This window comes from Ambystoma mexicanum, chromosome 14 (assembly GCF_040938575.1).
Source record: "Ambystoma mexicanum isolate Mex_15411 chromosome 14, UKY_AmexF1_1, whole genome shotgun sequence".
Lineage (NCBI taxonomy): Eukaryota > Metazoa > Chordata > Amphibia > Caudata > Ambystomatidae > Ambystoma > Ambystoma mexicanum.
The window spans coordinates 619,392,248-619,414,821 of NC_090940.1; positions in this window are offsets into that span (position 1 = coordinate 619,392,248).

The following is a 22,574-nucleotide window of genomic DNA, read 5'->3' on the forward strand; positions in this document are numbered from 1 at the left end:
CAGGTTACCCACATCTTCTTCCCCGCACTTGCTACATGCCTCCTGCCACACCACCGTTTCTTCAGCCTCTGTCCATTTTTGCAAGTCCCGCCACCATGCCTCTACCCGTGGCTTGTGGCATTGCTTCCAGCCCATAGCTGTCACGCACTCACGGCTCCGTTCAAGTACGCCAGTCATACACCCCTCATCCTCACACAGCTCTCACACACGCTCTCATGTCCGGGGGGTGTCACGTGAGCAGGTTCATCTCTGGGGTCGGAAGCACCAAACAACCAGGTACAATAGGAGCTTTCCATACCTCCACTGGCGGCTTCCATGGCGCTTACGGGACAGCAACTACAGACAAACGCCTCGGCATTCGTCAACACAGTTCCGGCGTGCACTTCCTGGTCCCGGGTCACGTGACACGTTCACCGGTCCCGCTCGCGGATCAGCTGACACAGGGACACACAGGATTTAAACGCTGGACTCCCGCGAAACAGCGCTTCACAGCTGTTCGCACCGGAGGACTCTGTCAGCTATTCTGCTTCTTGGATTCACAGCTTTTGACACGGATTTCGACTCTGGACCTTGCTCTGCTCTTCTGCCCCTCCTGACTACTTGTTTGCTTTGGAACGTTATTCGGAATTGCCTTTGGATTGCCCTTTACGAATTTTGTGTCTCGGATCTGGCTTCTCACCATTCCAGCTTGCGCATATATCTCTGCAGGTTGGTTGGGTGGACCCTCGCACGACATTGGTCTTGATACTACTGGGAGGCCAGCTCACTTGATCACCCCCCCTCTCCACGAAGTACCCCAGCATAGGTATACGGCATACCAACTCTCCACATAGGTAAGACTCTGCCTTCTGTTTTCATCAGTGTGTTTTATTGTGCTCGCTTGGTAACTAATCAGACCTTTTTCTACAGCTGTCTGGGGTCAGCAGTTTCGTGGTATCAGACCGGCGAGGGAAACCCACCTGTGGCCCCAATAACCGCAGAGGGAGTGCTTCTACTCTTCCTCTGTGGTGCTTGGGGACGGAGGTTCCATACTCTGCACGACAATCAAGAACAGAACAGACTGTGAAGCCTCTTGTCGTGCGGAGTATGGAGGGTTCCGCGAATGACCCCGTGGCGGCCTTAGTGCAAGCGATCACAATACTCAGAGCTGACATGGCCGCAGCAACCACAGCCCTTCATCAGCGGCTAGACACCCTCCAAAGCACACGCCACCCTCTGCCCGTTGATACGGAGTTCGGAGAGACGGTACCACCATTGTCCACGCCCCGAGGCTCGACCTCGACTTCGCCCTCTCCCCTGGTTCTCCCTACTCCTTTTCCCCTGGCTGCACCCGAAAGGTTTCAAGGGGACCCTGACAAGTACCGCACGTTTATCAATCAGTGCAAGCTACACTTCCTTTGTCGTCCCACTTCCTTCCCCGATGCCACCTCAAAAGCTGCCTTTTTGTTATCACATCTGACTGGTACCGCGGCAGCCTGGGCTAACCCCCTACTCGAAAGCAATAGCCCTATGTTATACGACTTTGATCTTCTTGTAGTCGAAATGTCACGCATCTTTGATACTCGCCACAAGGTACAATCCCGGGATTTGGAACTCTTGGATCTCCACCAGGGCAAGGGAACACTCATTGAGTATCTTACGTGGTTTAACCAGTTGTCCGCAGAGACTTCCTGGCCAGAGGGTAAGAAAGCCGTCGTCTTTTATAAGGGCTTGAACAATTCCATGAAAGACGCGCTTACCGCAGTGCCTTCCCTGCCCACTTTGTTCCCTGATCTAGTGGACCTGGCTCTTCAGATCGATGGGGGGAGGAGCGGACTCTCAAGACATACATTCAGGAGTCCTTACGTAAGGGTCACATACGTCCCTCCTCGTCTCCTGCTGCCAGCCCCATTTTCTTTGTGCCCAAAAAGGAGGGTGACCTCCGTCCGTGTGTTGACTATCGGCGCTTGAACGCCATTACCAGGAAGGATCGGTACCCTATACCACTGATCACACCCCTATTGGACCGCCTCACACATGCATCCATATACACCAAGCTCGATCTTAGGGGCGCGTACAATCTCGTACGTGTGAAGATGGGGGACGAGTGGAAAACGGCTTTTTGCACTCGTTATGGCCTTTATGAATATCTGGTTATGCCCTTTGGCCTCTGTAATGCCCCCGCCACTTTCCAGCGCTTCATGAATGAGGTGTTCAGTGACATTTTGGACGTTTTCATGGTCGTCTATTTGGACGACATACTGGTATTTTCACGGTCACTGGAGGAACATGTGGTACATGTGCGGGAGGTATTGAAGCGCTTGCGCACCTTCCCACTGTTTGCCAAAGCCGAGAAATGCCACTTCCACTCTGACAACATCGAGTTCCTGGGTTTCCACATCTCCCCTCAAGGCCTCACTATGAACCATGCAAAAGTCAAGGCGGTTCTGGATTGGCCGGTCCCTACTTCACGGAAAGCTCTGCAATCGTTCCTTGGTTTCGCAAATTACTATAGGAGATTCATCTCTGGGTTTTCTTCCATAACAGCTCCACTTACACTTCTCACCATTCCCCTCGTCCCATTCAAATGGTCCTCTGAGCAACAGTTTTCGTTCGACACTCTCAAATCCGCTTTTACCACGGCCCCTGTCCTTCAGCACCCCGATCCTGAATTGCCTTTCGTAGTGGAGGCAGATGCATCCTCTTTCGCCCTAGGGGCAATATTGTCCCAGGAGTGTCCCACTACTAAACGACTGCACCCAGTCGCGTTTCACTCACGCAAGTTTACGCCGTCGGAATGTCACTACACCGTGACAGAAAAAGAGCTCCTGGCGGTCAAGGAGGCTTTCCAGGTCTGGCGTCATCACTTATTGGGTGCAAAGCACCGGGTCACGGTATTCTTGGACCATCAAAACCTACGTGACTTGGCGTCCATGAAGTGTCTGAACGGCAGGCAAGTCAGGTGGCACTTATTCTTCGCCGCCTATGATTTCACTATCACACACCGTCCTGGTTCATCCAATGGCAAGGCAGATGCATTGTCCCGTTCTCCTGGTGGTGTCTCTTTGCCTGCCTATCCCGAAACCTTGCTTGACAAAAAAAACGTCATATGCCTCTGTACCCCTTCTTTGCCTCTATTAGACGGCATCCGTTCCTGGACTACCGCCCATCCTTCCCTGCTTCCTGACTGGGATTTGACGGTGCGGGACGGCCTGCCCTTTTTCCATGACAAACTGTTTCTGCCCACTTCTGATGCCCGGAACCTGGCCCTCGAATGGTCACATGACCTTCCTGTTCACGCACATCCTGGTCAGCGTCGGACTCTCTCCTTGTTACAGCGGTGGTGCTGGTGGCCCTCTATGATGAGAGACGTGGAGTGCTACGTCATCACCTGCTCTGTCTGTGCCCAATGCAAGCACCGGAGAGGCCGTCCGTTAGGCTTGCTTCAACCCCTGCCCGTCCCTCCTCGGCCTTGGCACACTTTGTCGATGGATTTCGTAACAGACCTCCCCAGGATCCAGGGTTACGATACTATCTGGGTAGTGGTTGACTCCTTCACCAAGATGGCACGGTTCATCCCGTGCACTGGTATCCCCTCGGCCCCGGCGTTGGCAGGGTTGTTTTTTCGTTCCGTCGTCTGTCTCTTCGGTTTGCCGTCTGTCTTGGTATCCGACAGGGGTTCCCAGTTCACCTCCCGCTTTTGGCGAGCCTTGACCACGTTAGTTGGGATCGACTCCCGCTACTCTTCGGCATATCATCCCGAGACGGACGGCCAGACCGAAAGGGTCAACCAGACTATGGAACAATACTTACGCTGTCTGACCCTCCAACACCAACGGTCCTGGTTGCGCATCCTGCATTTAGCCGAATTTGCCTATAACAATGCAACTCATTCATCCACAGGGTTCACCCCATTCTACGCCTTGTATGGCCAGCACCCTAAGATCCTGCCCATTCCCGACTATTCGCTATCTGGCAATCCGGCCGCCTCTTCGTGCATCCGTGATCTCTCTGCTGTCCACTCGCAGACCCTGGTGCATCTCAGAGAGGCTCAGGCCTCGATGAAAGCCTCTGCGGATCTGAAGCGCTCTGACGCTCCTTCCTTTTCTGTTGGGGATCGAGTGTGGCTCTCGTCCCGTCACTTGCATTTGCGGGGTTGTCGCAAGTTGTTACCCCGTTTGTGGGCCCTTATCTGGTCTCTCGGGTCATCAATCCGGTGGCTTATCGCCTTCGGGTCCCTTCCTCTTGGCGGCTGCATCCTGTCTTTCACGTTTCTCTCTTCCCTTTGGGGGGGCTCTGTCACGCCAGTCATGCACCCCTCATCCTCACACAGCTCTCACACACGCTCTCATGTCCGGGGGGTGTCACGTGAGCAGGTTCATCTCTGGGGTCGGAAGCACCAAACAACCAGGTACAATAGGAGCTTTCCATACCTCCACTGGCGGCTTCCATGGCGCTTACGGGACAGCAACTACAGACAAACGCCTCGGCATTCGTCAACACAGTTCCGGCGTGCACTTCCTGGTCCCGGGTCACGTGACACGCTCACCGGTCCCGCTCGCGGATCAGCTGACACAGGGACACACAGGATTTAAACGCTGGACTCCCGCGAAACAGCGCTTCACAGCTGTTCGCACCGGAGGACTCTGTTCAGCTATTCTGCTTCTTGGATTCACGGCTTTTGACACAGATTTCGACTCTGGACCTTGCTCTGCTCTTCTGCCCCTCCTGACTACTTGTTTGCTTTGGAACGTTATTCGGAATTGCCTTTGGATTGCCCCTTACGAATTTTGTGTCTCGGATATGGCTTCTCACCATTCCAGCTTGCGCATATATCTCTGCAGGTTGGTTGGGTGGACCCTCGCATGACATTGGTCTTGATACTACTGGGAGGCCAGCTCACTTGATCACCCCCCCTCTCCACGAAGTACCCCAGCATAGGTATACGGCATACCAACTCTCCACATAGGTAAGACTCTGCCTTCTGTTTTCATCAGTGTGTTTTATTGTGCTCGCTTGGTAACTAATCAGACCTTTTTCTACAGCTGTCTGGGGTCAGCAGTTTCGTGGTATCAGACCGGCGAGGGAAACCCACCTGTGGCCCCAATAACCGCAGAGGGAGTGCTTCTACTCTTCCTCTGTGGTGCTTGGGGACGGAGGTTCCATACTCTGCACGACAATCAAGAACAGAACAATAGCTATCCTTCTTTTAGCAAGCACATATGCCAGGTCCCTCAGTTTCCCAAGGTGTTTAGTGTTCCGTGGTCTGGGAAACCCTCCCAACAGGCAGGCCCAGGCTGTATCTATGTTGAGCGAGACCCCTTTATCCGCTAGTTTCCCTGCCACTTCCCCCCAAAAAGCTTCAATCACTGGGCAAGACCAGAACATGTGTGTCATATCAGCGTCTTCCTCATCGCATTTTGGGCATGCTTGTCTTCCTGCGTTTGCAAACTTAGATATTCTCTTCGGGGTCATATAGGCTCTATGCGTTATGTATAACTGTATCTAGCATTTCTGGACACTTTCTTGTGGTATCCTATAGCACGTTCCCACATTCCATCGGTCATCTGTGCCCCCACCTCCGCTTCCCAGTCCAGCCTCAGATGAGTCAAATCCTTCCCCACCCGGGTCATCACCATCTCATATAGTCTAGAGATCTCGTGCCCTCCTTCTGATATGTCATATATTGTTCCCATTAGAATGTCTGGCTCTTCCGCCAGTACCGTCTCTGGCCAGGTTTTGCGAATAGTCTGCACTAGCCTAAAATACGTGACATATTGGCCTCCATGCAAGCCTGTTTCTTCTCCCAGTTCTTCGAAATCTTTAATAGCCCCTTCTTGCCATATGTCTCCCAATGTGACCAGCCCAACCGATTCCCAATAGGTCCAGATTATCATCCTGAGCTGGTTGTCTCCCTTAGCTAAGGCAACTAGTGGCACCTGTGGGGAACACGGGCATGGGTTCTCCATCAGTTGGCATACTCTGTGCCAAATCTTCCACCCAAGCAACAGCATACCCGGGCGTTCTTTCATTTCAAGTCTAGGCACCCAGATAATCTCTTTTAGGTAAAACGGGGTGCAGTCCCGCCCAAGCAGCCTAGATTCAGGAGTTTCTTCATCAGAGAGCCATTTGGTTACATATTGCAACTGACTTGGTACATAATAGGCCTCGAAGTTCGGCAGCTTGATGCCCCCTCTATCATGGAAGTTCTGTAGCTTCCATAGCGCCACTCTATTGCGAGTGCCATGCCATAGGAAGTCCCTACACATGCTGTTCAGTTTGACAAAAAACTTTTTGGGTATCAAGTATGGTATATTACTGAAGAAATGTAACAGCCTAGGCAGGACCACCATTTTGAGCATCGCCCCCCGTCCCATCATCGCCAGCTTCTCCCAAAACTTCATATTTGTGCGGATTTTTTTCACAGCCACTTCGGTGTTATGCAAGTGTTCCCCCTCCACAGTATGATTTACATCTATTCCGAGGTAGCGGAAGGAATCAGCCGCCCAAGGTACGGACAACACTGGCAATCGTTCCAGAGGGGTTCCTATGTAGCTCCTCAATGGGAACATGCTCCATTTTTGGGGGTTCACCGCTATGCCGGACAGTTCTGCATACTTTTCCATGACCTCTAGAATATACTGAAGATTTTCTTCCGGATATTTCAAATACAGTAGCAAATCGTCAGCATATAAGGATATTAGGTGTTTCTCTCCCCCTGCTTCAATAACGACCATGTCATATTGTTGTCTGAGGTACACTGCCAGGGGCTCTAGGGCCAGAATGTATAACATCGGGGACCAGAGGCACCCTTGTCTGGTGCCTCTACTGAGTTGCCACCTCTCAGATATCACCGATCCTGTGCGTACTCTGGCCAGTGGTTCACTGTACAACAATTTCGCCCACCTAACATAACCCGGCCCCATCCCGTATTCTTCCAGGGCCGCCAGCAGCCATGGCCACCTCACTGAATCAAAAGCTTTGACTGCATCTAGGGACACCACCACCATTTCCCTGTCGCTCCTGTTTCCCTCTTCAATCACCCGGTGGAGTCGCCTGTGGTTGTGGGTTATATTTCTGTTGGGGACATAGCCTGTCTGATCCGGGTGAATCAGTTTACTGATGACCCTTCGCAGCCTATTAGCCAGGAACGCCGTCAAGAACTTGCTGTCCTGGTTCAACATTGACAACGGCCTATAGGAGCCGCAGCAATGCCCTGGCTTGTTGGGCTTGGGGAGCGGCACGATTAGTGCTTCTCTAAGCGTGTCCGGTAGCCGACCCTTCTCAAAAGACTCATTGAGCATCTCTAGCATAGGGGGGAGTACTTCTGCTTTATATATTTTGTAAAACTCGCCCGGGAATCCTTCCGTACCGGGGTCTTGCAGGTGGGCAGCTGTTTTACCACCTCCTCTAATTCCTCCAGGGTAATCGGTGCGTCTAGTTCCTCCCTTTCTTCAACACTAATCTTAGGTAATTCCGTGTCTTATAGTGTTTCTCTAATCTCCTCCTGATTGTCCCCTCCTCTGTCCTCATATAATGTTCTATAATAGTCCAAGAATGCCTCATTGACTCCTTCCTGGGTGTCAACCACCTCCCCGTCTTCTCTGGTTATTATCCTGATCGGGGGCCTGGGGGTTTCGCTCTTATATAACCACGCCAACAAGCGGCCGGTTTTATCCCCACCTGCATGTTGCCTCTCGACATACTTTTTGTAGTTAAGGTTGCAGAGCCTTTCCCAAAGCTCCGCGCACCTCTGCTGCAACTCGAGTACAAGTTCCGCGTCCCCTCCTGCCCTATTGCTTTCGCGCTCCAGTTTCTCTTCCGCTTCCTCTAGTTCTGTTAGGATCCCACCCTGTAGGCCTTTTGACTTAGCAATAGCAGCACCCCGCAACACCACCTTAAAGGCCTCCCAGAGTGTGCACGCTGAATCTACGCTGCCTGTGTTTACCTCAAAGTACTGTGAGATCGCATCCCTGATATCTTCCTTGAAGACTGGGTCTCTGAGCGCCTCCGCACGGAGGCGCCACGTTGGTATCCGCGCCCTGGGGCGGCAGTGCTGCCAGGTCAGCACCAGAGGCGAGTGGTCCGACAGGACCCTCGCTCTATATTCTATTTGGGTGGTCTCTATCATCACATCTGGCGTGGCAAAAAAAGAATCCAGCCTCGTGTGCAGGTGCTGCGGAGCTGAGTAGTGCGAGTACTGTGTTTCATTAGGGTGTTTCAGTCTCCAAACATCCGCCAGCCCAAAGTCATCTAGTAATGTCTGTAATACCCTGGCCGCTGGGGTGGGCCTATCAATCTTCCCATCAGATCTGTCTGCCTTTGGGTCGAGCACACAGTTAAAGTCCCCTCCCCAGATAACCGCTCCCCCCACACACGCGCCCAGATGAGTACATAGAGTTCTAAAATACGTAGCAGTGTTTTGGTTGGGGGCATATGTATTTATAATGCACACCTCTTTATTCTCTACCAAGGCCTTTAATATGACCAACCTAACCTCCGTGTCCACCACCTCTTGTGTAAGTTGGAGCGGAACGTGCGGTGCCACCCAGACCAGCACTCCCCTAGCGTAGGCAGAGTACGGAGAGCCCACTACAGTACCTCTCCACTTCTTCCCCACCAGTTCCAATTTTTGCTGGGTCAGATGTGTTTCCTGCAACAGCGCAATGTCAATCCTCTGTCTTTTCAAGTACATCATGACTTTGTTTCTTTTTAAGTAGCTGTTAAGTCCCCTGACATTCCATGTTACGATCTTAAGGTCTCCCATGGCTCATGAGTGTCTTCTTGCCTCCCATGTAGCGACTCCCCTTTGCCCACGTGATACAGATACAGCCCTCCATTTTTGCTTGTAGCTTCTCGTACCAGCTCAAACTCCCCACCACTATGTACACGATAAATCCCCAAATTCCCTCCCCTCCCCCCACCCGTCCCTTCCCCAACATCACACACCCCAACTGCTGCCCAGCTCCATTCTCGGAGCTCAGGCACCCCCACATCTAGCCCTGCAAGCACCAAACGATGCACAGAGCTCAGTAGGGTGAAGTCGCCCTAATGGCCACTTAACTAAAACTGTTGTGGGGTAGAGAGAATCGCTCCGTAAGGCTCCCGTTAATTCAACATTAACCACAGTGCTTGTGACATATGGTGCAATAGTCTGACCTTCTATACTGAAGGCTGCGCAAGCGACTATATTCAAGTCCCACGTGCCGCGCCATCTTGCGGCACCTTCTTCGTGCATCACTTATTTGTTCCAAGCTCTTTCTCCGTCCGAACTTCTGACTCCTGGGGACATCCCTGCGCATCGAGCCATCCCATGGCATCCTCCAGGGTCTCAAAAAACAAAGTTTTATGTTTATGAATGACTTTCAATTTTGCCGGATACAGTAACATATATTTGTGGCCCGCCTCTCTCAATCTCCGCTTTACCGTCCCAAAGTTCATGCGGCTACGCTGCACAGACAGGGTGTAGTCCGGGTAAGCCGTGATGTTTGCCGCTCCTCGTGTGATCGTTCCTCCCTTGCGAAAGTGTTCCAATATCCTCTCCCGGTCACGGTAATTAAGAATTTTGGCTATCACCGGCCTAGGCGGGTTCCCCTGTGGCGGTCTCCTTGTCAGGGCTCTATGTGCCCTTTCCACTGCAAATCCTTGGGATAGGGCTCCTCCGGGTATCTCTTGCAGTAGCATGGATTCAATGAATTCAGTGGGATCGTGGCCCTCCAATCCCTCCGGCAGGCCCACGATGCGGATGTTGTTTCGTCGGGCTCGTCCTTCCGCCTCCTCCGCTCTGCTCTCCAAGTTGCCCAATCTTTGTATCAGGGCGTGCAATTCGGCTTCATGGGAGGCGCAATCCGCAGTATTCGGGCTAACTTCCTTCTCAAGGGACTCCGTGCGCTCCGCCAAGGCCCTGACATCCTGTCGGAGTAGGTTAACGTCCTCCTGCACCTCTCCGACCTTGAGGTCCAGTGCCGTTTTTAGTTCAGTGACGGCCAGTTCAAGTTTAGATTCCCAGGCCGCCCTTAGGTCCGCAATCGCAGCCAGGACTTCTTGGTTGGCGCCCGAAGTCGTCATGCCGCTTGCAGGCAGCTTGTCCCTGCTGTTGGTAATGTCTTGACCCGGGGATGTCTTAGCGAAGTCGTCTAAGATGGGCTGTTTTGCCTTCGGCCTCACCGTTCTATTCGACATGACCCAGAGGACCTGTATTTTGTACAAGTGACAAATGTGCCCTCAGTACGCCCCTTTCGCTAGGTCACCGTGCGGCCTGCTTCTTCTTTTGTTCCGGACATTGGTTGGCCATTTTGTGTCGTTTTTTGTCTCCGGTGCTCTTTATCTCTTCCGCGCCGATCTCCGCCGCCGTTCCTCCTGCACCATCCAGAAGTTCACCACGCGTAGCCCAATCTTTCACACACCGGCCTGTGTATTTTCAGCGGTCAACGGCCCGTAATCACGCACTTTTTCGCCCAGATCGTTGCAGGATCTCGGGAGCTCCTCCAGATCGCGTCCTCCTACATGGCCCTCGTAGCCACGCCCCCCTTCCTGGAACACATATTTAGACTTCATGGACTCCCTTCCAAGATCATATCAGACAGAGGACCTCAATACATATCTCAATTTTGGAAACACCTTTGCCGGATACTAGGAATCCAACGTGCCCTCTCTTCAGGGTATCATGCACAGACTAATGGGGCTACCAAACGTGTGAATCAAACCCTGGAACAATATCTACGTTGTTTCACTACCAAGGTCCAGGACGATTGGTCACTTCTAATACCTATGGCTGAATTCTCCTATAACAATTCGGATCACTCGGCTGTCAAGACCAGCCCCTTTTTCTGCAGTCAAGGATTTCACCCTTCGGTGCTACCTTCCGTCCTCCCACATCCTACACCTGTTCCTACAGTTGATTCCTGTATCGAAACACTCATCAATGTACAGAAAGGGCCCGAACTAATGTCAAGCATTATGCGGATTCCAAGAGAAGACCAGGTCCCTCCTACGCAGTAGGAGATAAGGTCTGGCTATCCTCGAAACTACTGCCCCAACATCTACGACCGAATAAACTGGCTCCCCGGTATTATGGGCCCTTTCCCATAAAAGAGATCATTAACCCAGTGGCCTTAAGACTCAAATTACCAGATTCCTGGAAGAAAATTCACCCAGTTTTTCATACGTCTCTAATGAAACCATACATCCAGTCCTCCCGGACTACCCTCAGGCCCAATCCTGTACTTGTCAATGACCAACTGGAATATGAAGTTTCCAGAATATGTGACTCCAGATACAAACGGGGTCATCTCCAGTACCTGGTTGAATGGAAGGGATACCCTCCCAGTGAACGCACTTGGGAACCAATCTCAAACTTAAATACCCCCAGATTACTCAGAAAGTACCATCTCATACACCCAGGCAAACCCGGTGGGACGGGTTTTCGAAGGAGGCATGCTGTCATGAACCGTCGGACACACCCCTTTTGGACCTCCTGGTCCTTGACACATCGGGACTTACACTCTGCTGTACTTCCAACATGGCCATTACACACAGAACGCTGCCTACCAGCTTTCACGTCCGACGTAGCACATTCTATAAAGAAGCCACGCCCCTGTGCGTCTCAATGCTACTGATTGCTGTGGCTAGACGTGTGTTCCGTAGTTCGCCTTCGCTGAACTATGTTGTTTCCTGGTTCCTGGACCCCCCGCTTCCTCCTACTATCCTCTTCCTCCTTATCCTGTCTTGCTTCCCGGACTCCGTGTACCCACCTCCGAGTACACCTCCTTCGAATCCTGGACTTCCTGGAGTTTCCTATTGATCCTGGACGTAGAAGCTGAACGAATGCTGACGTGCACGGACGTGCGGGGTTGTACAAAACCCAAACCGTACGGAAGAAGACTCCTCCCAAGAATTCCAGCAAGCAGCGAACTCAGGTGAGAAAGGGGGAAACCTGTGATAATAGGTGTTGTACAGAACCTGGTCTTAAATAATTGAAAAGCCTGGTCAGCTTCTGCCCTCCGTTATAATGGAACAACCTTCTTCAGCAGTTGTGTAATAGGAAGAATGATCTCTGAGAAGTTCTTTATGAACTTTCGATAAAAGTTTGCTAGGCCCAAGAAACGCTGAATGTCTTTGACGGAAGAAGAAGCCGATCATTGTAGGATAGCCAAGACGTTACGTTGATCCATCTCAATGCCCTTATTAGACAAAATAAACCTTAAATAAGGTATCAAGGATACTTCAAACATAAAGTTTTGCGGTTTGACTAGAAGTTTATTCCTTCAAAGTTGCTCTATGACTTCCCTGAGATGGCTTTGATGTTGTTCCGTGGGGGAGGAAAAAAACAGAATTTCATCAAGGTGTTTGATGACCGAATGGTATAACAGGTCTGGAAAAAGCCTGTCCATAAACTGCTGGCATACAGACTGTGGCATTGACTAACCCTATGGGCATCACCCGATATTCAAAGTGTCCGTAGGGGATTCGGAAGGCAGTCTTCTACTCATCTCCATGGCGGATTCTGAGAAGATGATAAGCCGCTCGATGGTCGAGCTTGGTAAAGAAAACTGCCCCTGTACAGCTTCTAGGATATCCTTGATAGCGGTCCTGTATGGTTACCTGGTTGTACTGGTGTATTGCTCTCCTCTGAAAAGTGCACGGAACTACCATAAATCACCAATGCAATTAGAGCAAATACTTCGACCCAAAAACAGACAGACACAATAATTCACAGCCACGCACCCTTTAGAAGATAATCAGCTCTTTACGGCTATTTATTCAAAGCTTACAGGTACATAGAAATAACTCATATAAAACTAACATGGCCATAAGTAAAGAAAACCAAAAGAAATACATCACCTTGAGCGTAAATGTTGTCCTCAACTCGTCCAGAATCGGCTGGAAGACTCCGGGGGGGCAGCCAGGAAGAGAGTGCTACAGCTCACAGGAAGGCCAGACGGAGCGTCCTTCTCTGGCTGAAGTCTCACCTGACCCCTCCAGGTTTCCGCCTATATAGGCACTCCAAAAAAAGGAGTTAATTCTCAAATCTTCTGGAATTGCACCTGCGCAGTTGAGGGACAGACGTCGGTTGCCAGCTGGGTCAATCGAGAGCTCCCCCCCAAGGAATTCAGGGCCACCCTGCTCTAAAACTCAGAAAAAATATGCTCCACGGAGAACAGTAGCAAGTCATAACAACATTAGCTTTTCCCAGCAGAAATGGCCTTGACTGCATACCAAGTTTGAAAAAACATGTTTGTCTCAGCACTGCGAATCTAACACTTCAGCAAAATGTGTGCAGCCTTTCACTGCGGAGTGAAGTAAATATCCAACATGGCTACGAGCACTCCCAGAATGCATTGTGCTCCCGCGCCATTTTGAACTAAGCATAAATTGAGCAGAACAATTGGCTACCTCTGTAGTCAATACAGAGCCTAAGTTCTTTGGAATCTTTCTTAGGGATAAAGAAAAGTGATGCTCCAGCGGATGATTTGGATTTCCATATCAGCCCATTCTATAAATTACTGTCCAGGTACTTCCTTAAAGTCTTTTTTTCAGTTAAGCTGAGTGAATACATACGCCCAGACTGAGCCCATATGTCAGGCAACAAGTCAGTAGAACAGTCCTCTTTCCTATGCGGTGGTAGGTCTTTAGGCGTCTTATCCTCGAAGACATCCACGTAATCCTGGTAATCCGTAAAGCCGAGGATTGAACAGAGGTATATGAATCTGTAAATCCATCCTTATGACTGGAAGGTTGGCAATGAGTGGAACAAAACTCAGAGGAAAAAATGAAGTGTGTTCTTAGTTCAGTCGATCTGGGGATTATGTAAACGTAACCAGGGTATTCCCCGAATGATAGGGAAATGGGCCATACGTATCAGGTCAAAACACAAAGTCTGCTGATGTTCAAACAGGGAGACCACCATGGGGAGGAATGTATGAGTAATCGGCCCTGAAATTAGGAGCTCACCATCAACCCCTAAAGTCAAACCTTCCACTGCCTGATTGCTCTCCTTTTGTTGTTTCGGAAGATGTTCCTTTTTTTGCCGCCAAAGGATGTCCATAAAATTACCTGCAGTGCCTCTATCGAGCAGGGCCGGCACCTTGATGGTCCTTCCTTCCTGCAGGTGAAGTCGAAGGCAGACCACCATGAGACAGAGTCCAACCTGTCTGGAAAGGGTTGAACCACAACAATGGGATCTTCAAAAATAACCCAGCAAGAGGTCCCTCCTAGAACCAGGGTCTGTCATTTCCCTGACATCTGGGAGGGACCTCAGGGCAATCACGAAGGAGATGGAAACCAGAACCACAATACAGACATAATTCCATCTCCCTTTTTCTTCTTCTCTCAGTGGATGTAAGGGGACCACGAGCAGAAACTTTCTGCATAGACTTTTCCCTTGCTTGCATCTGGTGTTGCTGGACTAACCAGAGATGAAGAAGAGTGCGTGGAACCTTTGTACTTCTTCCGTTCTGCCTTCCGTTCTGACAATCAGTAGTCAATCTGGAGAACCAATGAAATCAGATCCACCAAGGTTTCTGGACCAGTGGTGTGAGCTAACTCATCCTTAATGTCCTCGTGCAGACCCCTCCTGAAAACGGTATACTATGCTGTTTCTGGCCAACGTGCCTCAGCGGCTATCCTCTTAAAGGAGGAGATGTAAGTCCTCAGATCAGAAGAACCCTGACGAAAATCCAAAAGGGACTCACAAGCTGAAAAACCACCTCAGGTCTTTCAAATGTTTGCTGTAATAACGCAGTAATGGCTCCAAAGTCTTGTAACATAGGATTGGCAGAGGTCACCAAAGGGATCACCCATGCAAGGGCGTTACCAGACATGTTAGAGATCATAAAGCCGATCCTCGATCGGTCCGTAGCATAGGTAGCTGTGCGAAAGGTGAAGTAGACTTGGCAGGCATCGATGAACTTGCAGAGTTTCTTAGGTGAGCTGTCAAACGTCCCATACGCTAGGCAAGTCAATGGAGTGCACATCCCTAATAGTCACCAGCTGCTTCAGGACTGTATTTTCAGCCTTCAGGGTTTGCACTTCCAGTGTGAGGCCCTGGACGGCAGTAACCAGCTCTTGAAATTGTTCGGCTGAGGCCATGTTACTTGGGCATTTCAAACTCTCAAGAATAATCTCCTTGTCCTCACCTGGATCTTCAGACGAAGCCTCTGACTGCTTCTTCTTGCTAGGAATGCTTGTCATCTTTTACTGAGTTGACCGTCGACCCTGAAAGAGAAAAAGGTCCATCTTTAGAGGCAGCCACTATGTCCAACAGGATGGGCTGGCTGGCCTGAGAGGACCCCACCCCAGGAGCAGCCTAAATGGGGGAAAAAGCTTGTGAAGGCAGAAAAAAAACAGGGTCTGATGAGGAGGCGTATACTGCTCTCGGGCTGCAATGGTCAATGACACGGAAGAGCAATGTAGAATAGCGCTTATACGAAAAAAGGCTCAATGCACAGGGGGGAAAAACTGAAAAGGAATGGAATGCGAGGATAGAAGCCAGGTCGGGATGCTGAAGGCAGAAGAGGGGCAACAAGGCAGCAGAAAGGAATCCAAGCAAAGTGGACAGCAAACAGATCAACGGAGGCAGCTGGGAGAGACATGGAAGAAACACAACTAGCGTCTTTCCCAAAGCGCAAGCAGGAGGGTTGAAACACAAGGCTCGTCAGATCCGAAAGATAGATAAGGCGGATGGCGTCCGCGATCTTGGAAAGAACAACTAGACCGTTAGCTAGGTTCAGAGCGAACATAGCGGAACAATCAATGGTGGAGTCTCCAACAGTGCCATAGCTTCCACAGAGCTCTAGCCATGACAACAGGAGAGAGATGGGATGTGAAAAGAGACACACAGTCAGTGGGATTTTGGCTTTTATCCAATGTGAAGGCATCATGGAGCAAGACACAGGCAGCAGATTCAAAGTTCAAAATAAAAGGATGTATTAACTCAAATGTCAGGATGGTTGAAGGCCTAACATACCCTGTACTAAGGTGGGATTTCCCTACCTGAACAAAACTAAGGAAAGTCTGAGTCTGAAGTGTGTCTGTGTCCAAAATCTATCCCTGCCCTCACAACTAAAGCTAAACAATGTGTAGGGATGTCAATAACAAATGTAATGGTGATAAAACAAGAGTTCTGAGCTTCTGCCAACTCCTAGCTTCCTTTTCAGCTTCTCTTCCGAAAGTTCAAGAAAGTTCCACAAGGGTCTTCGGATTACAACTTCATAAATTCAAAAGAGTTCCACAAAACCTTGGTGTTCCCTTCCCCAAGTTCAAAGCAACTCAGTTCCACAGAAAACGACTTGAGGATTCCATCCTCAAGACAACATCAAAGTTCAGCAAGTGTCAGGATTTCCTTCCCTAAGACTTCAACCTGCAAGCCTCTGCTTGATTTCTGTCTCTCAGTGTCCAAAACAAAGTTATCTTTCCTTCTGGATCAGCTTAATAACTCTTTCAACTTATTCATTCCTGGTCGGTTTAAACAGAGTCTTTGGGTTTCATAGCTAAGGGTTCCCTGGTCTAGGCGCAGTTGTCAGACCGAACGGTCCACCCATTAATGGTTGCGCAACCAGGAACCTTAGGCCTTTTTGCCCACACAGGTTCTTCTGATTTTGTTCCTATGTGGATTCTCCAATTCACTTGGCCTTTGCTTGTCAGCCTCTAGGCTTTGCCACAATGTGTTACACAACTTGGACCAATCTTTGGCCCTGCCACGCTGTGTTACACAACTTGGACCAATCATTGGCCCTGCCACACTGTATCACACAACTTGGACCAATTCTTGGTTTTGCCAGTGTTCAATTACAAGAGTTCACGTAGTGGTTATTTCACTCCATTACAACCTTGCCGTTATGCTATCTCGCAATCTTCTATTCTTACTTTCATGCAAAGCTGTATTTCGAATGCATTTCTCATTTGTTATAATTTTCTGCATAAAAGTTTAATTCAGTGCGTTATTCAATAATTGTTCTGTTTGCTTTGCCGTTTCTATTTCACCCAACCTGCGGCCTCAGGTTTGTTTAATCAATTTCTTATGATTTCACTTGTTCGGAGCTTGCCTCTCATTCCCCACTACCTCCAGGAGTGCCCCCGTCTGAGTGACTTTCTTCCTTCACTCACCGGTCTTGTGTGTTCCTTCTGCCGGTATTCAGCCTCACTCGCTGATTTCCCTTTGCTCGCAAGCTCTGCTTGCTCTCCTGTGGAGCTCTGGATCTCGCTGTCAGCTCCGCTCTGCTTCTGCCGACGCTGGCAGCTTCCCTCCTTCCTCTTCTCCACTCGCAGCTCCGGCAGCTCCAGCGGCACAGGTTCGACCATGGAGGCTGCTCACTGGCTCCACAAGTCTTTTGAGTCTTCTGCAGGAGCCCTGGTTGCACTGCAGGACCCACTACAGCTTCCTCCTTCCAAACAGGAGTCCCTGCTGGACTCTTACACACGGGCCTCCCTGTTGGGCTATGGGCCTCATTACGAGCATGCCGTTCCGGTAACAACGGTGCTGGTAAGCCTACCGGCACTGTTGTTACGGGACCGGCACACCCTGAGCCTGCGGGTGGCTGCTGTCCCACCCGCAGACTTTCCGGGAAGCACTGGCACCGTAATTAACGGTGCTGGTGCTTCCGTCATCCCCATTCCCATTGAGATCTATGGGTCTGAAATGGGAATGGGGATTTACATTTTTCCGGCACCTAACTCCCAGGAACACCAGGGTTGTAATCCCCCGGTGTTTCCGTGGAGCCAGGTGCTGGAAAAAAATCAAAACTCTGGCGGCAGCCTGCCGGTTTTACCGGCACGGCTACCACCTGAGTTGTAATGAGGCCCTGTGTGTTGCTGGTTTCCTCCTTCAATTTACACCTGCAACCACTTGACATAGTGCAGGTGTCAGTCTTCAATTGGAATTGCCTGACTGCAATTAGAACGACATGCCTGACCTTCACAATACTCTGTAGGCATCTTCTTCGTCCCAGTACTAGAGCAGTGAAATAGATTACTAATGTTCACTACTCCTAGTCGACTCTTCCTCGTCCCAGTCCTGTAGTAGATTGAATGAGGAAAATTGAGGGGAACATTTGCACAATAGCCCATAAAGGCCGGGGGAGGGTTAAGTTGGCTTTCACAGGGAAAAGGGGGATACCATGTCTTGCCTGGGGGTACTGTGAGAAACCAGAAGGTGTCTCACCCACTAGTCCCTGGGGATCTGTCATCCACGTGGCCAGGACACAGCAATCGCTTTTGGATCCAGTTCCTCGGGGTGGACCAGTGCGGGAGGATCACCTGGGTGAAGGTCTTTGGGGAGTGGGACAATGTATGGTGCGACGCAGTTTCCCCTTCCTTGTAACACCTTTACTTGATCCTACCAGGTAGGATATTTAGGAGCTCTACTCAGGGGTCAAGTCCTAAAAATAAAAGTGGGGGGACTCATCAACAAACGCAATGGGATGTGACATCGCCATAAATTAGCATATCAGGGTGAAATATGCACATTTCATTAAATTGACTTTGCATAACCACCCAAATTGAACAGGACAAATGGCATTTGCCTTTCATAAAATCAGCACAAACACAAAACCAAGAGAGGATATTTTCTTCTAATAGTGTTTTTGATAACGTTAAAAGGTGTGCATGTTTTAAACTCCAAGAACCAATACAAAGGTTTTCCCTGGAACATGCAGTAATGGGAATGGGACATTTCATTTTTAGTTGTTTGTTATTTTTCCATCCCCGTGTTCGGCTTTAATTCATAAATTCAAGGAAGACTTTCAATGTTTCTCATTTTAGCTGGGGGGACTGAGTCCACCATCTGAAAAAAGTGGGAGGGTTCTGTCCACCCACGTGTACCCTCGCCTTTAGCCCTGACTCTGCACCCCCCTTTTAAAACACAAACTCTTTCTCACTGACAGCTCGCTCTAAGGGAAAACAGACTAACACCCGAGCTGTGTACCTGACATGTCCCAATACTGTGGTCAGGCGAGGTCAGGCGATTATCGACAATTACTTACACCTGAATTCCATTACACTTCCCCACACGGATTAAAGGCAGAGCTTGAGAGCACATTCTGAGTGAGGCAAAATACATCAGGAAACAGCAGTTACAAGATGGCAGTTTAACAAGAGAAGAAAGACGGCAAAACAGAAAGGGATCACGAGGAGGGAAGTACCCTTGACCTTTTCGACTAGGAACCAGAGCTTTCATGAGTCCTCGAAATTGGAAAGCAGAAGACCAGGAAAAGAGGCTGAAGAATACTGCTTTGTGTGTCGGAGATACCAGGGGCCCTTACACATCAATAAACAAGGCAGGGAGAATCACCTGCCACTGTGGTACTGTCCTTGGCTCCAAAAACAAATCTGCTTCAGTGAAAACAACACAGCCAGTGAGTTGGGGAGACTGATACAAGACCGGTCTGTGTTGAAGCCAAGGTTGCAAGCAGCAACATTGGATGGCGAGCGCTGGAACAAACATTTTTAAAACACGTTTGATAAGAGATGCTAGTGAAGTTAAACTGCTGATGAGTGATTGGACTTTAAAGCAAGCTACAATACCTTTGACAGAGTGGTCCGGCACCGCGTGGGTGCTCAATTGAAGGTCTCTGTAAGGTATCCAGATGAGGAGTAATGAAAGTAGATACATTTGATCCAAGCCCAGCGGAGGGAGATCATTTGAAAGTGAATCGAAGTGGTCCTGCGACGGGTCAAGCAAAATCCTGCGCACAGTCGAAAGTCTTTTTCGATTTTGATGAAAAAGAGAAAGTTTGGAAAAATACAAAAATCTGGCCTGAGCCCGGCAGAGAGAGACCAATTGAAGATTTTGTGTTGAAGTGGGTCTGAACCCGGCAGAGGGGGGTCCGGAGTGAACAGTGAATCACCCAAGAAGGTTTTGTATTAAAGTTGGTGTGTGCCCGGCTGAGGGGGAACCCGGGTGAATCGAAAATCACCCAAGAAGTTGTGCATGAGAATCCTTAGGAGAGAGGAACTTTTGAATGTTTGTTTGTCGTATCAGGCCCTCTGAAGTAAGAGACTTTGAATGGTAAAGAGACTTTGTTACAGAAGGTCCTGATATTGAGTGAGATTAGAACTGCATCCTTGTGCTAGAGAAGCCAGTGACTGTGCTAAGCTCAAGTGTGCCGCCTTGTCCCGTGCTGAAAACGTGGGGAAGGGAAGCCAACGGCTTGAATATCCTGACATATCATTTCTCTTGAACACTTATCTTTTGCATAACATTGTTTCCCACAGTATTTGTATTTAGAAGTAAGGATTGACAATAGATTTATTAGAATAGGCCCTTTTATTTTGACAAGACACCACTAGGACTGCATTATTATTGTTGGATGGTCGTAGCTTGCTCCCATCTTTAGATTTAGGATTAGATAGGTATTTATTTTTTAAACCCAGATAGTTCAATACACACCCTTGAATTGTGACCACTTGTGTCTGTCTTGCTATCAGATACCATGCCTTCCTTAGGCTACCCTGTTCCCAATCCCCAAGGACCCTCCACCCAGGTGATCCTCCCTCGCTTCTCCAACCCCAGAGTTGGGATGCAAGAGCAATGGTCTTTCCCTGGCCCCCTGAGCAGAGGATCCAGGGGCAGTAGGAGTGAGGATACCTTCAGGTTTCTCACATCACCCATTGACCCAATGGCCATGCTAGTCCCTATGGCCATTTCCACCCATTACCTGCCTCTACCTGCCTAAAACGCACACGTGTATCCAACTCTGTCTTTAAGGGTATGCCAATGCTATTTCCAATCAGTCTTTGTGACAATATAACTACTGCTCTGCAGGAGTACAAAGATGAGTAGTTGCTAAAAGGCCTACTCAGCTGTAAACTACCACTAAACCAGCAGCGATCCCAATCATAAAGGTGAAACGGGCACAGTGGGCTAGGTATACTCCCTTGCCTCTTTTTGTAATGTGGGCAGAGGACAAGCTGTACTGTTCAGGGGTATGTGAGCTGTTGGAGAAGCAAACCAAACAACAATAGTACTGTGGTACTAAAATAAAAGATTGTCCAACCAATTTTCTATAAAAAGAAAATAGGATCTATAATGAAACTAACAAAATGCACACAACTATTAAACATACTATTGGCCTACCCCTATATGGGAAAACAGAGAAAGCAGACCTTAAAATAACAGCGTTCTCTGGCTGTAGAGACAAAAATGTCAGCAGCAAAATAACAATGTTTTTGAATAAGTCTTTCAAACAGTAAAGAAGGGGGCTTAAAAGTTGCTAAGGTCCTTCAAGGTGGTCTAGGAGCACAGGGCCTCTTCAAATACCTTTTGTGTCTTGCCTTTGAAGCTCAATAGCATTGGGCCAAGCTTTTCATTGATGAAACAGGACTTTTGGCACTTTCGGTGCAAAGCTGGGGTCGAATTGGGGAACCGCATTGACAGGATCCAAAGACGCAGTGCAGTTTGAAGGCACCAATGGCTTGCAGGTCTAAGATGCTGGGAAACAGCTGGCAATGTCAGGTTGTCGGCACTGGAAGACCTGGGGGACACGCATGCATAGAGGTAGTGCCTTGCCTTCGGCAGCAATTGGTCTTGACAGGCTTAACACAGCGTCTGGTACTGGAGCAGCGACAGCTTGTACCTTGAAGAAGCTGGTAACCAGGCATGCAGTGTTGAGTTGGGAATGCTACAAGATTCGTGGGTCTCAGATGCAGAGACAGCAAACGTAAGTGTTGGCTTCAAGCGAAACTTGGAGATGCAGAGCTGGTCAAGTCTCAAAGTCTTTGATGACTCTGGTGGTTCCCTTGCAGCAGCTTGGACGGCATCAACGGTGCCCAAACGAGCGTTGAGGCGGTTCAGTGGTGCAGGAAGAGGCAGGTATCACTTTCTTAGTTCTGTAGTAGCTGGGAGACCTAGATCAGGGTCTCAGGGGCAAGGGTAGTCCTTCCTTCTGCCCTTCTCATCCAGCAGGTTTTAGAACAAGCACTTATGGGGTTCTGTCACTGCCAGTGAGAAGGGCCCTGGGTAAAAGAGTCTCAGTTGCAGTAGGCCTTTGGGATGGTTGGGAGAACATCTTTCCTCTTCCTTGGAACTCCTGACATCACCTCTCTGGCAGAGGACTTTGGAGTAGACTGTACCTCCAATCTGGTCACAGTCAATTCTTCTTTAAATGTGTTACAAAGTGAATCAACTAAGGGGAGGGTCCCCCCTTTTATAGGCAAAATGCTAAAGCTGATTGGTCCACAGCAAACCTGTTAAGGTTCAAATTCTGGATGCTGTAACAAGTGCCATTTACCTACTCATGTCATACCCAAATTGCCTTGTCTGCAGGGCGTGGGGATGCGGGAGTTAGGGAGCTCAAGCAACATCCAATATGGTGAGACCCTACCTCTGGACTGAAGATCTCTCCTGGGCTAGACTAACTCTGCCCCCCCTCCCCTGTATGCCTACTTCAAAGGGACTCAATCAGAACCCTGGTTTCAGATGGTTACTGTCGTGAAAGGAATATCTTTGAAGCACAGGTTCCTAAGGAACCTCAGGTGGATCAAAGAGAAGTTCCCTGGGCTGGACCCAGCATGGTTGTTGTGGTTACACCCATGCCAGACATCTAATACACACCAGGCTCTGTTTTGCATGTATCACTTCTCATCAAGCTGATAACAAT